The following is a 13,865-nucleotide window of genomic DNA, read 5'->3' as shown; positions in this document are numbered from 1 at the left end:
TTTGCAAGATACCTGATAGAAAGCATGAGTGAGCCTTGAGCAAGGTCTTCTCCAGTCCCCGGGTTTCAATAAAGCAGCAGGAGAAGAATGAACACGATATAAAAGATAATAGAAGTCATTTTCACAACAGCCGGGGTTGTTTGTGAAATTATTGAATCTAAAGCCCCGAAAACCCTAAGCATTAGGATACTTACCTACATTAAGGTGGGAATCAAAGTTCTTAAATAGTAAACATGGAGGGCACATGCTTCTGGACAAGATACAAAGTGCACTTGCTGAGACTGCAGTCACAGCCATAGAGCAGCGGTGCCTTCACCAGTCCCTTGGGACGCACCGCACCAGCGTATATGCCAGGTACTGAGAAGAGACCTCTTTCAATGCCTCACTCACTCTGTGTCAGGTCTTCTACTTTCACTCTTGCTAAAATACTCTTATAAAGTTGTGATTAAACTAGCTCGAAACCACCATTACACCATTGTTTTTTATTATCTAAATAAAATTACTGAGACAGATATTGCATTAATGGTCCCAATACAATCAGATGTACCGTAAATATAAATATGTAAATGTTATAAGTAAATATATGTGTGTATTTATATATATGTATATATACATGTATGTGTGTATATATGTATGCGTGTGTGTGTGTGTGTGTGTGTATATATATATGAGACTTACTTATTAGTTTTGGCAACTCCATTTTAATGTTTTTATTCTCCTATGCTGACCATAAAAAAAGTTTGAAATGCCAATTCCGGTAGGTCCACTATAAACAACCATTTAGATAATGGGGCCAAAATGAATTGGATAAAGAGAAGATGAAGAATTTAAATGAGAGCTACAAGGCTCAAAATGGCTAATTTCAGTCCTCTAATTGTGAGATGAAAAACTAACCTGCAGGCTGGGGGGGGGGCTTTCTCACATCTATATCATTCCCCACCTACAAAAACACATGAATGCTCTGTTAGAGGCAGATATGACCTGGATGCACATTATGTGCCAAGATAGGTAAGCAGCTTAAAAATATATTTAGCTTCCTAAAACTCCTCTATTTTTATTAATTTTCATTACCGAGATATAAGACATTGTATTTGCAAAAAATCTAAATCCCTACTCTTAATTATTTCCTTCTAAATTAAAACTTAAATCTAAAAGCATTCTTTGCATCCTTAATAAGAGTTTCTTATTTAAAAAAAAATAAGGTCCTGTACTATTTCTATGTTGCAGTATCATTTAGACAGTTTTATGTAGTGGAAATAATCAGCATTAGGGCTTAAAATATAATTCTGGTAACTGCTTTATCTCACTAATTAAAATGTTTAAATATGTAAGAAAATATCTTTTTTCTGTAGAGGACTGTGATTCATGTTCTCAGAATGGCACCTTCTCAGCAAAGGAATCTGAGTTTCCCATTATTACCAAGATATTGTTAATTAACGACTAAAAACTTATTTTTATTTCAAATACATATATTCATATATCTTCATATATATAAATGCATACACACATTTGTGAAATATACTTGCTCCAAAAAATCTTGCACAATCAAATAAATTACTCAAGAAATCAAATGCCACATTAATTTAAAAAGAGAACTGAGACCATATACCGATCCAGTTCAGGTGAGAGCTAGGGTTTATTTCCATTAGATGAGAAATTCTGTGAAGGTAAGAGCTATAAATTCTATGTTTTTAGACACACCTTGTCCCTAAAAAAGTAAAGACTCAAAACCTAAGGAGTAAGCCTGGTACAGCAGTGGTGTGTGTGTGTGTGTGTGTGTGTGTGTGTGTGCGCGCGCGTATTCAGTGTCTGAATCTGATTCAGATCACCTGCTGATGTGACCAAGCCTCCTCACTTTGCTGAGCCTCTGTTTTTAATCCCTACAATGAGGGAATTACAATAATTTATTTCTAAACTGCAGCCTGCCTCTAAGACTCGATAACAGTTCTGTTTAATGGTTTAGGCACTTCAGAAAATGTTCTAATATTTTACCTTTGAAAACCTTTATCTAATGTCCTTGAAAGATGTTACTATTAAACCTCCAGCAACTAAGGGCAACAGAAATCCCACTGTTGTTTACCATTCATTCAGATCCTTATTTCCCCTGATATTTCATTCATGCAGTCATTCATTCATTCATTCAAATAAAGGTAGTCCAGCACCAGCTATATGTCAAACATATCTGACAAGCTGACTTTAATTTTATTATTCATCATTAATTTAGGGGATATTTTTTAAAAGGGAAGAAAAAGACTATAAGCAGCGCCTCTTTCTCAAAGAAGATGAAAACTTTTTAGTCTCTTTTGTGTGTGTGTGTGTGTGTGTGTGTTTTTCTGAAGCTGGAAACGGGGAGAGACAGACTCCCGCATGCGCCCGACCGAGATCCACCTGGCATGCCCACCAGGGGGCGATGCTCTGCCCCTCCGGGGCGTCGCTCTGTCGCGACCAGAGCCACTCTAGCGCCTGGGGCAGAGGCCAAGGAGCCATCCCCAGTGCCCGGGCCATCTTTGCTCCAATGGAGCCTCGCTGTGGGAGGGAAGAGAGAGACAGAGAGGAAGGAGAGGGGAGGGGTGGAGAAGCAGATGGGCGCCTCTCCTGTGTGCCCTGGCCGGGAATCAAACCCAGGACTTCCGCACGCCAGGCCGATGCTCTACCACTGAGCCAACTGGCCAGAGCCGAGTATCTTTCCAAACATCATTTCAAATACATATATCCTGAACAAGATTAAAAAGTGAGGGGAGCAAGACACTGTAACCTGACCTCCGTCCCAAATCCTGCTGAGTATGATTTTTATTATAAGTAGCAGTTCTTATCATCATAGTATATAATACCACATGATATTTTCTTACTATTTTTCCATCTAATAAAACTATCAACTGTTTGGAATCAAAGTTTAACACACAAAGGAAAGACATGATAGTCTTCTCCTTAATATATGTTTCTACCATGCCTGTTTATATCAATCGTCTGAGGACTGAGTTATTAGTTACACATTTCATGAAGTTTTTATTAAAAAATTAAAAGAAATAAAAAGAACAGTGAGTTGTTTCTTTTGATCAAAAGTCTCCCACAAAGAATTTAAAGAATTAAACAAGTGATAGCAAAATAAAAGGAAGGTCAAGTATGGGGCCTATAGCAAACTAGATAGCTTCCATATGAACAACATATAAAGTTCAGTTTTTCAAGAACATATGTGTTTGCTCATTGGGTTAAGAAAAAAAATTTGAATGCTGTCTACTCCATATATACAGATCAAAATCAGATTGCTTAAGTGAACTATAAAATGCAAGAGAACATTGTTTATCCAATTCACAAACTCAAGAATTGCTTAGGGAATTTAAATGTTTTCCATTCCTTCCGATTCTAAGGCAATACTTCAATGGTAGATGGCTTTTTGTAAACGGCTTCAAACTTCATAAACCCAATGTCTAATCCTGTTCTTTGCTACCCATGTCTATTTCGTTTGCCCTCTGAATTGATTGTTGCTGAATCTTTCAAGGTATTTTTGGACATCTTAAATCCTGTGGAGATTTAAATGTCATCACCTTCAAACTACTCCCATCAAATAAATCTCTTATTAATTCACATCAAATTAATCCAAAATGATCCCTTCTATTAACATATGCTCCAGAGCACAAAGCCCATTAATAGTCATCTGGACACTAGAACTAAGACCAGCTCCTCTGACATAAAATGCACACTATTTAGATATCTTATTTCAAAGAGTTGTGATGCTGGCCCAAACACATTTTATTAGGCTCTCATTTCACCATGCTATGCCCACTATATTTTAAATATCTCATTTCAAATGTACTAGCCTAGGTAAAAGAAGATAGTCTGGTAATAATGTCACATGTGACAAAATAAGTCTCAAACAGAGAAAGAATTTCATTAACTATTTCACCGGTATATAAACAGATACAAAATTTACATGTGGCATGTAAAAACTTTATCATAGAAGTCTAAATTAATATATCTTAGGAAAAACTGAAGCAAGTGCCGATTTCACTAAATGGAATAACTAAAATAAAGCAAGTATATACTGCATGGATCGTTGCAAGGAAAGGGGAATTACTTTTCCCTTTCATAACAGGTGAGAGGCAAATGTATTAAAAGCTCTGATTTGAATAAGATCACAATTTCACTAAGCAAATTAAGAAACGTTACCATTTGTTTCCCCCCACACATGTCATTTATCCTTTTGTTTTCCTCTCAAAAATAAATAAATAAATAAATAAAATAATCTAAAATGACAACTGTCGATTCAAAAAGGTAAATCTGACTCTGAGTGTGTACACAGGCCAGGCTCAAATTCATCTTTTTCTTCTTCATTAAATTTAAGAATATGTCAACTAATCCATGGATCAAGAGCCGAACATAAAATTGAAGTTCAAAAATAAGAGGTCATGGAAAAGTATAAATGCATTTACTATAATGATGGCTGTAATGTGATTGATTGACATTTTGTTTATATGCAAATTTGATTTACATTGATAACAAAAATAAGGAGGACAGTGATTAGTAGGGTTATCTTTAACTTTCTTCCCAGTATTTGCCAAAGAACATCAAACCATCAAAAGGTGGTTTGATTTTAATATAGCATTGTTTTGTCTGTTTTCCAATTAGTTATTTAAGTTTGAGAGTCTTTTTATTTATTTATTTTTTTATTTATTCACTTTTAGAGAGGAGAGGGAGAGACAGAGAGAGAGAGAGAGAGAGAGAGAGAGAGGAGAGAACGGGGGGAGGAGCTGGAAGCATCAACTCCCATATGTGCCTTGACCAGGCAAGCGCAGGGTTTCGAACCGGCGACCTTAGCATTTCCAGGTTGACGCTTTATCCACTGCGCCACCACAGGTCAGGCCCAATTAGTTATTTAAAAGAAGAAAAAAAATCTCAATTATTAACTCAATCCAGCAATGTAACTAACTAATAGCTGTCTCAGTTCTCCCAGAAGAATTCTGTGTCAGTCACTGCAAATCTGTTTGGCAAATTGATGCACATAGACAGTATATTGAATCTAAGAGATGCCTACCATGAAGAGTCAGTAAGAATGCTCCCTGTCTTCATAGCATTGGCAAGCTAAGTATATGAGGCAAAATTTTTGTTAATTTCTTTCAGAGTGCAACTAGATATAAGATTAAAACAAATGTTTTATACTGATGATACATAGGTATTTTTAAACATACATATATGTATGTGTTAAATACAATATTTAACATAATGTGATATTTGACATAATATCTAACTCATTATATATAACATATATGGGTTAAATATATATGTGTGTGCGTGTGTGTGCGCGTGTTAAGTAGCTAAAGTGCAACAGTTTTTGCCCATGAAATCGGTAAGTAAATCACAAACCACAGTGCTCATCCCTAAGGTACCACGAGAAGCAACTTAAAAGATGCCACCTACCTGAGGTCTAATTGTCGAATAAATGAACCTCAGAAATGTCCAAAGAGCAAAGCACGAGTGTCATGAGGAATCAGCAAATACATACAGGCAATAAACAGGAAGAAATGTCACTATATAAGTTCCAGGAGGCCAGGGATCTCTGTTCTGTATGTATTTTTTAAAGTCCATTTAAATTAATAGACAGTACTGATGGGTATCTTTCACACTGTGTAATGGATACACACTAATGAAATGAAATCTGGTTCAGCTAGCACCCTAGCTAGTGCTAAATGCTAAATGTAGCCAACTTAGCATCATTTTCTCTTCTGATAAAATCAAATTATACACACACCCGTTGGAACCATTTTTCTCTTTTGGTAAGTACGCTGAAATTTTTCAAAAAAAAATGGATCTGATCATTTTTTTTTCAATGAAAAGCATTTTAAAACTGGAAAGCAAGTTCTGGGAGTAGAACAGGCGAAACCATTTTTCCTGAGAAAAGTTTTATATACGTATTAAAAAAATAAAGAAAAAAAGAAAGTACACACAGACTCCTTAATAACTTGGGTATGTAACAGGCTTAGAAATCTTTAGCAGTAAGAACTTTTTTAAAACAAGCTATTATTTCAGGACATTGAACCTCTGCTCATCCCAGTCTGTTGCAGATTTCACTATGCTAGCTGTTGAAGTACAGATGCCAAGAAATTCAAAAATTTTCTCTACATTATTCTCACATTAGCTTCAAAAAATGAAATGTAAAGCAGTTCTTTGGTCATCTAAAGTTTAGCAGACACTGTACACATTGTTTCCCATTTAGAGAGATCCAGAATGTGTACTAGCAACCGCAGCTCTGAAAAGGCCTAGGGTTTATAGACTGGGGGGGAGTCTTCAATCTGACTCAGATCTCCCAGTATCATCCAGCTTTAGGTCACATAATGCCCCTTACCAACAATATAAATGTTCCGCCAAACACATTTGAAGATGCAGTTCTAAACAAGAATTTTCAAAGAATAATATTACAGGTTTCAAAGAATATGTAATATTTTTAAATGAAACAGTATTTCTTTATTACCTTGGCAGGAAAACTATGATGCCTTCATCTGAAATGGACCACCATGTTAAAGGATCTACTTTTGTTTTTATATCCAGCATGGTTATCAAAATTAAAAGATCAGGATCCACCTGACGAGGCAATGGAGAGAGCATCGGACTAGAATGCAGAGGACCCAGGTTCAAAACCCCAAGGTCGCTGGCTTGAGCGCGGGCTCATCTGGTTTGAGCATAGATCACCAGCCTGAACCCAAGGTCACTGGCTTGAGCAAGGGGTTACTCGGTCTGCTATAGCCCCCTGGTCAAGGCACATATAAGAAAGCAATCAATGAGCAACTAAAGTACCACAAATAAGAACTGATGCTTCTAATCTCTCTCCCTTCCTGTCTCTCTGTCCCTATCCATCCTTCTATCTCTATCACACACACAAAAAGGATCAGGATCCATTATCATAAAAGATGCAGAATCAGTATTTTAAAAGAACACATAGTGGCAGAGGATTACAGCTATGATAGAACAGTGAGTGAAAAAATGCAGGAGATAAACATTTTGTACAATAGAATTGCAGAGGTCCAAAATATACACGCATAAACATATATGGGTATAAGCCCAATATTACCACTGAATTAAATAGTTTGTACAGATTTCATTGCAAAAAGAAGCCCTATTTTTTAGTTATTGTTGCTAATGCTGTCCACTACAGTTAATCAATTTAAAACATTACCATCTTGTATACTGTTTGTCTCATTCTTTTAGAACTTGAATTTTATCTGATTAATACTGTCAGAAATCAAAATATCACGAAGAGTTTAACGAAATACAGCATGTGGAAAGAGGTTGGAGAATGACCCAGGATTACACTGAGGTACCTACAATTGACAGTGTTATAATCAGTAATTCTCAAATGCTTGCAGATACCTGAAAAGGGAATTCAGATCGACAGACTCCTCTCTGTTATTAATAAATCTCCTTCCTCCAAATTCCACTCAGTCTCCTCCTCCAGATTCTTCTGTACCCATAAGAAAGGAGAGAAAAACAAAGCCCAAACCACAGTCAGGAAATGGGTGCCTAGTGTGGACTGAGTCTATGACTGTACCCTTTGTAGTGCAGCATAGCCTCAGTCTGGGTCATTTGTCTGGACGATGCAGAAGAGAACTTACATGTACAGAGAGCGGCTTCCCCATCTCACCCTTGCGAATCCCAGGCTCTAGTTTATGGGCTCATGGATTTTGTTTAATTGTTATTTCACTCCCCCCCTACCCCCGAAGACTAAACAATTAAAAAAAATTAAGGATAAAAATAAGCTAGGCAGAAAGTGAAGTAAATCTGAGACAGGAAATTAATTTTAAGGTAATTTTAAACATAAAGCTGAGCAGGATGGTGAATTCCAAGTCTGAGGGGATCACCACATATCCAGGTTACCCCTGAGCCCTCACAGCTCCTCCTTTATCCACTCACCTAGAGAAGGACAGCAAACTGACACATATGTGTGGGGTGTGGAATTAGGTTAGAAATTAGCTCACTCATTAAATATTTTATATAGGTAATCTAATCATCCTTTACATTCATTTGCGTTCACTATAAACTTGAGAATCTATCTAAGAATACACACACACACACACACACACCTTTAGAAAAGATTTTCACCACCTGCACCCCAATTAGTAGTTCCTTTTCACCATCAATCTTGTGGACACCTGTCATAACAAGCATAAACAATATATATCTTCCAGATTCAGGTGTTTTACAAACAGTCCCTTCAAGATCTAATTAAATGTTGAAAGAAATCAAAAGTCGGAACTGTACTTCCTTTTAGGCTCCCAGTCTTGAATGGATATATATTGTGACCTGAATTTTTAGATAATATCAAAAATTTACTATGTTTCTCTAACTATGAGCTAGGCACTATGCCAAGAGTGCATTGTCTCATTTGATTTTCGTTTTTATTAACAATTCTTTGAGTAAGATATTTTTCTTACCTGCATTTCACAGATAAAGCAGCTAAGATTTAGCAAAGGTTAACCATTCGCCTAGATCACAGACCTACCACATGAAAGAGTTGGGTCTGACCGGTCGGTTTTCCACCACATTTCTCACAAATGCTCCAGTATTTTTATGAGCAATAGTTAAGCAATGTCAGCATAGATATAAAAGTGATAGCGCTTTATGAAACTTGCAAGAGAATACAATCCAACAGATACCATTTGACAAAGATTGCCATCAAATGTACTTGACTGGTTTTATGGCTGTGTCAGTGAATATACAATCTTCCCAATATTCTTACGGACTTCTTACTAAGCATCCTAACTTTGGGTTTGCCTAGTAACACCTAGAACATCACTAAGTATATCAAATTATCCACCGCTCGAATGGATTTACTTCTGAAGAGTTCTCTATGAGCTCTCTAACATTCTAAAATTCAAAATATTCTATATTAATAGCATAATATAGAAAAGTAAATAAAAGTTTGTCTTTTAAAGGAATAGGCTGGGACAAAAGAGAATACAGAAATGTCTCAAACATCAGGATCAGATTCCTACAATTTAAAAAAATCTAGAATTGGGAGGGGGTGGGAGAAGGGTGTAAAGAGGGACAAATATAAGGTGACAGAAGATGATTTGACTTTAGGTGATGGGTATACAATAGTCCAATACGCTATAGAAATATTTACCTGAAACCTCTGTACTCTTATTGATTGATCAATGTCACTCTGTTAAATTTAATTTTCTAAATAAAATTTTAAAAATTGATAAAAAATAAATAAAAGTAAAAAATCTAGAATGACAAAATACCAGAAGTTCAAGTTAAAAGAACATGCATGCTTGCATGCACACACACATTCACAAGAGTGCTCATACATCATTATTTGAATTGTCAAAAACTGGAAACAACCCAAATGTACATCAGTGGTAGAATAGATTAAAAAGTTGTGGTTTATGACTGTGCATTCCTATCTAACAAAATATTATATTGCAAAAAATAAAATAATATGAAATAAAATACATACAACACCACAAATGAATTTTCACAAAGGGGTGTTAAATGGGAGACATCAGACACAAAAAATGCATACTTTTTAATACATATGAATGCTGCATTTTAATTCATGTAAAGTTCAAAATCAAGCAAAATTAACCTAAAGTGAGAGCTGACGAGTGAGTGATTAATTCCTGGGAGAGGGAAGGGAACAGAGAACATGAGGGGCCCTTAGGGAACTTGTATGATACTAACAATGCCCCTTTGTTGACATGAGATAAAGCTCCACAAGAGAATTTATTTGTAATAATTCATTGAGCTATAGACTTATGATCTGTTCATTTTTCATCTGAAAAGTTAGAGAAAAAGAGAGTGTGCGCGTGTGTGGTATGTATGTGCACAGGTGTTGTGTGTGTGTGTGTGCATGCGTGATATTTTTCAGTGATACAGCCATTGCTCTTCAGGAACCATGGAGTAATAAATTGAGAATAAACCTTTCAGCTGCTAATTTCTGACGGGCAATCCAAGCTATCCAATGAAATAGCATGCTGTCTTTGACTACTCAGGCCACACAGAGCCCGGACGTGCCAAAGCAGGCAACCAGGTGGTAGAAGAAAGAAGAGAAATGGGAGAAGAAAATAAATAGTTCTGGACAAAAGAGATTTGAAAGGGTAAAAGAATTTTTTTTAAAAAAAAGATCGGAAGCAAAAACAAGAGCAGAAAGCAACTGATAGCCTTTGAAGGAAAAGACGGCAGAGACAGGGAGAGAAGACAGGAGGGCTCTGTCTGCCTGCGTGGGGAAAATGGAAGTGTTGGAAGGCGGCAAGGCACAGACACGTATCTGTGGTTATTAAATGTCTCATTAGGATACACGACATCAATTAGACCACAGAGACAAACTCAGTCAAGGGAACTAATATGTTGCTGTTGGTACCCATTATGTACCAGCCATTTGCTCCATGGCTCACATAAATTCTCTCATTTAGTCCTCACTAACGCCTGCAAGGAATCTATGAGCCCTATTTTAACAAATGAGAAAACCAGAACTAAAAAGGAGGTAATGTAACCTGTTTACCTTAGGAGACTGAATGAAATCAATGAAAAAAATGGCCAAAACAAAAGAAAAAAAAATACTGTGGCTTTTTCGACAATTCTCATCTAAATGCTGAATATTTTTAGAAAGCTGAATAAATGCTGTGTTTAAATAAAGTGTGACGGATTCTACCTTCATCTAAAGTGGTTGTTTTCAATCTGTGTGATAAGGAATTCCATCTCCCCAACCAAATAGCGATGGCTGTTTCTCATCTCGCATGAAAAAAGAGATGAGTTAATAGGTAAAATTCTATCCGTTTCAAACTTTCCACCTGGTTAATATTTTCTAGAGACTTTGACTTCTGTCATCACGTGGCTGCCGAAAAAGAATGAACAGGCAGCACACAAACGTTAATGCAGAGACATGAAAATATTGTTTCTGAACACTGTTTCCTGAGGCATTTACTATCTGTGTTGTTGGGACCAGCAGACATATAATACCTACAAAAATGTCAGTGACTTCAATGCAATGTTTTACTGTCTGGTTAGATGTTCCCAGTAGTCCTGTGGTCTTCTTATCATAAGCAATTAAATATAATCCTGAAAATATAATCATTGTATTCTAAGTTAATGTGTGTTCATTTATATATCAATATTCTAAAATATTTAAAATTATTATTTAAAATTGATCTTTTCCCAAATGCTTGATATTTTACCTATGAAGCACAAGTTGACACATTTAATTCTCAAAATCACTGTTGGCTACGCCATGAATGCTGGGTATTAATGGTTTAAAATGCACTCTTGCTCATTAGGTTGGAAAATAAAGTCACCAAAGTAATGTTGGATTTCATATACGCAGTCTGCTTACGGGCAAGGGCACTTCATACTGAAATTTCTAATCAATTAACTCATTCATACAGTATGTGTTTACTAGGCACATAATATGTTTAGAACAATGTTGGTGAATATTAAAATGAGAAGAAATTTTAAGAGAAATTGTTGCTTTCTAAGAAACTAGTTCCCTCCATCATGGATATAAGGATCACAACAAACATCACAATAATATGACAGGATATGATAGGATTTCATACCAGAGTCACCCATGCACACAATAAATACCCTTGAAGGCAAAGAGTAAGTCTTAAATTCTCTTATCTTTAATGAGTGTTATTATTTCCACTGTTTCTTTCACTCTTAATAGAAGAATGTGGTCAACAGCACTGGAATCAGGGAGATATTAGTGGAGATGATACTGAGGGAGAAGAAGAAAAAACAGCTTTGAGAAAGCAAAACAGCATTGCTGCAAATTGGAGTCTGAGAAACAAAGGTTGCTCTCCTGAATAAACACTTGCCAAGGGACAGTGAAAAATCTGGGGGTGGAGGAAGGCAGATTGGGCAAAGGGGATCAAATAAATGGTAATGGAAGAAAACGATAATTTGGGTGGTGAGCGCATAATAGAATATACGAACATTGCATTATAAAGTTGCACACCTGAAATTTATAGAATGTTATTAACCAATACTATATACATACACATATATATCCATACATCGGTAACTGTCTGGATCATTGAAAGATGTGGTTGAAAAGGCTAGTAAGTTAGAATCTTGAATCCTAGCTGATGAGAGGCTGGAGTATTTACAGAAACAGGAATCCCCTTGAAGTTTTTAATAGAAAAAATTAGGAAAACTAAACTAGAGGTGGTGAGGAAAGGTGAAACATGAAAAGACATCCTATATCTCAAAAAAAAAAATCAAATATGTTTCAACTCTGATCATAAATGAAAGAAGATTAAAAAGAACAATCAGAAATATCTTACCAGCTCAGATGAAAAGGTGGCATTACTGAGATACATTTGTGAGATTACTTAGGCATGTCTGTGTGAGTGTGTATCTCTGATAGTTTAAACTGGAGTTATATCTATTAATCTTCTATTTATCTGCTTCGATAATTATAGCCCTGCCTGGACAGTGTTCTTCTTTAGTCATTCATATTGATAGTCTCATGACCAAGAAAATTAACTATGAATGAGTAGGTGCTGTTTAGTAAAAATTTGAGGGAACTCTTTGAAATCAGGAAACTTAGTGAGTATGTTTAGTAAAGTTCGCGGAAAAGACACAAATAGAGTTAATCAACTGACTAATTTCCCTACCTGAAACCCATTTGTTTATTTCTGAAGTGCCTGTCCATACTTGTTTATTCCTTAGCACTGCTGATCCTAATCCAGTCCAAATCTTAAGGTCTTAGACCTGTAGCATTTTATAAACTTTTCCAAAGTAACTTAGAAGCAAGCCTTCCAAAATGATTCCAGATCCTTCTAGTCCCATTGGGAGCTCACTCAGAAATTGGTCAAAACTTAAAGATAATCCAACCAGTATATTTGGATCCATGTAAGTCAATAGTTAAAATAATAGCCCAAAAAGTTTATGGGATTAAGTACAAATTGGTAGTTGCAGAATAGTCAGAGGGATGTAAATTACAGCATGGGGAACATAATCAGTACTATCGTAATAACTATGTATGGAGCCAGACAGGTACTTGAAATATTGGGATCGCTTTGTAAAGTATGTTTGTCCAAATACTATACTGAATACCTGAATCTAATATTGAGTAATAGTGAATGTAAACTGCAATTTTTGTTTACAAAATCACTATTCAAAAACAATAAAATAAAAGAGAGAGAGAATCTAACTCATTTTAATTTTAAAAAGTACCACTCACCTGATAGAAGTTAAGACTGGTTTTATATATATATATATATATATGTATGTATTGGAATCATGGCCCGTGTTATTAAATTTTCTCAAATATTAAAAAGAAAACAAAAAATAAAGTAAAATAATGACCAGGAAGAGCTCAACACAATACTCCTCTTTATTTTAAGCCAGATCTATACAGAGGGAAGACTTGGTGGACCTCAGATTTAGGTTCTTAAATGTGCATCTGAGATTTCACTTTAAATCACTACTTCCTGGTTATCTACTCAAGTCTCCTGGTTCCTTCCCATCCAGATGGTATTTATTTTTAAAGTAGGAGCACTAAAAATCAGGTCATTTTGAAGCAAAAATTAGTCCTCTTTGTGCCCTGTTGGGCAGATAAAATGTATTATGCTCACTTTGTTAAAGATAACAGGAGGAGGCCGTCACCCAGGTGATATTAATGTGTGTTGGGGTGGGCTAAAGGCAGGCAGAATCCTTTAGCCTGGGGCTTGGTTTTGGGATTAAGCCTTTCCTACCCTTTTTGATGTAGGGCGGTACAATCCTATCATGCCTCAGAGGCTGACTTTGTATTAGAGACTTCCCTGTTTTGTATATTGGATTAAGGGTTTGGATTTCTACACTATAAAATGGGGACGGAATGAGAGTTTGCTCTCTTGGTTCCTGAGGTTAGCATGAGAGAGCAGAGAGAA

General features: G+C 36.0%; 1 protein-coding gene across 11 annotated transcripts in view; it reads right to left on the bottom strand.

The window, feature by feature from the left end:
* TRPS1 (transcriptional repressor GATA binding 1) overlaps positions 1–13,865 on the bottom strand; it is a 250,687-nt gene that overhangs the window by 207,520 nt on the left and 29,302 nt on the right. Inside the window, exon 1 of one of the 11 annotated variants that reach the window (XM_066265789.1) lies at positions 13–62. The exons of the other annotated variants lie outside the window; for them this stretch is intronic. The gene's annotated coding sequence lies outside the window, so the exon portion shown is untranslated. Of the gene's footprint in view, positions 1–12; positions 63–13,865 lie in introns of those variants that run through there. 11 annotated transcript variants of the gene reach the window in all.

Source organism: Saccopteryx bilineata, chromosome 3, assembly GCF_036850765.1.
Source record: "Saccopteryx bilineata isolate mSacBil1 chromosome 3, mSacBil1_pri_phased_curated, whole genome shotgun sequence".
Taxonomy (NCBI): Eukaryota; Metazoa; Chordata; class Mammalia; order Chiroptera; family Emballonuridae; genus Saccopteryx; species Saccopteryx bilineata.
This window is presented reverse-complemented; position numbering and strand designations above follow the sequence as displayed.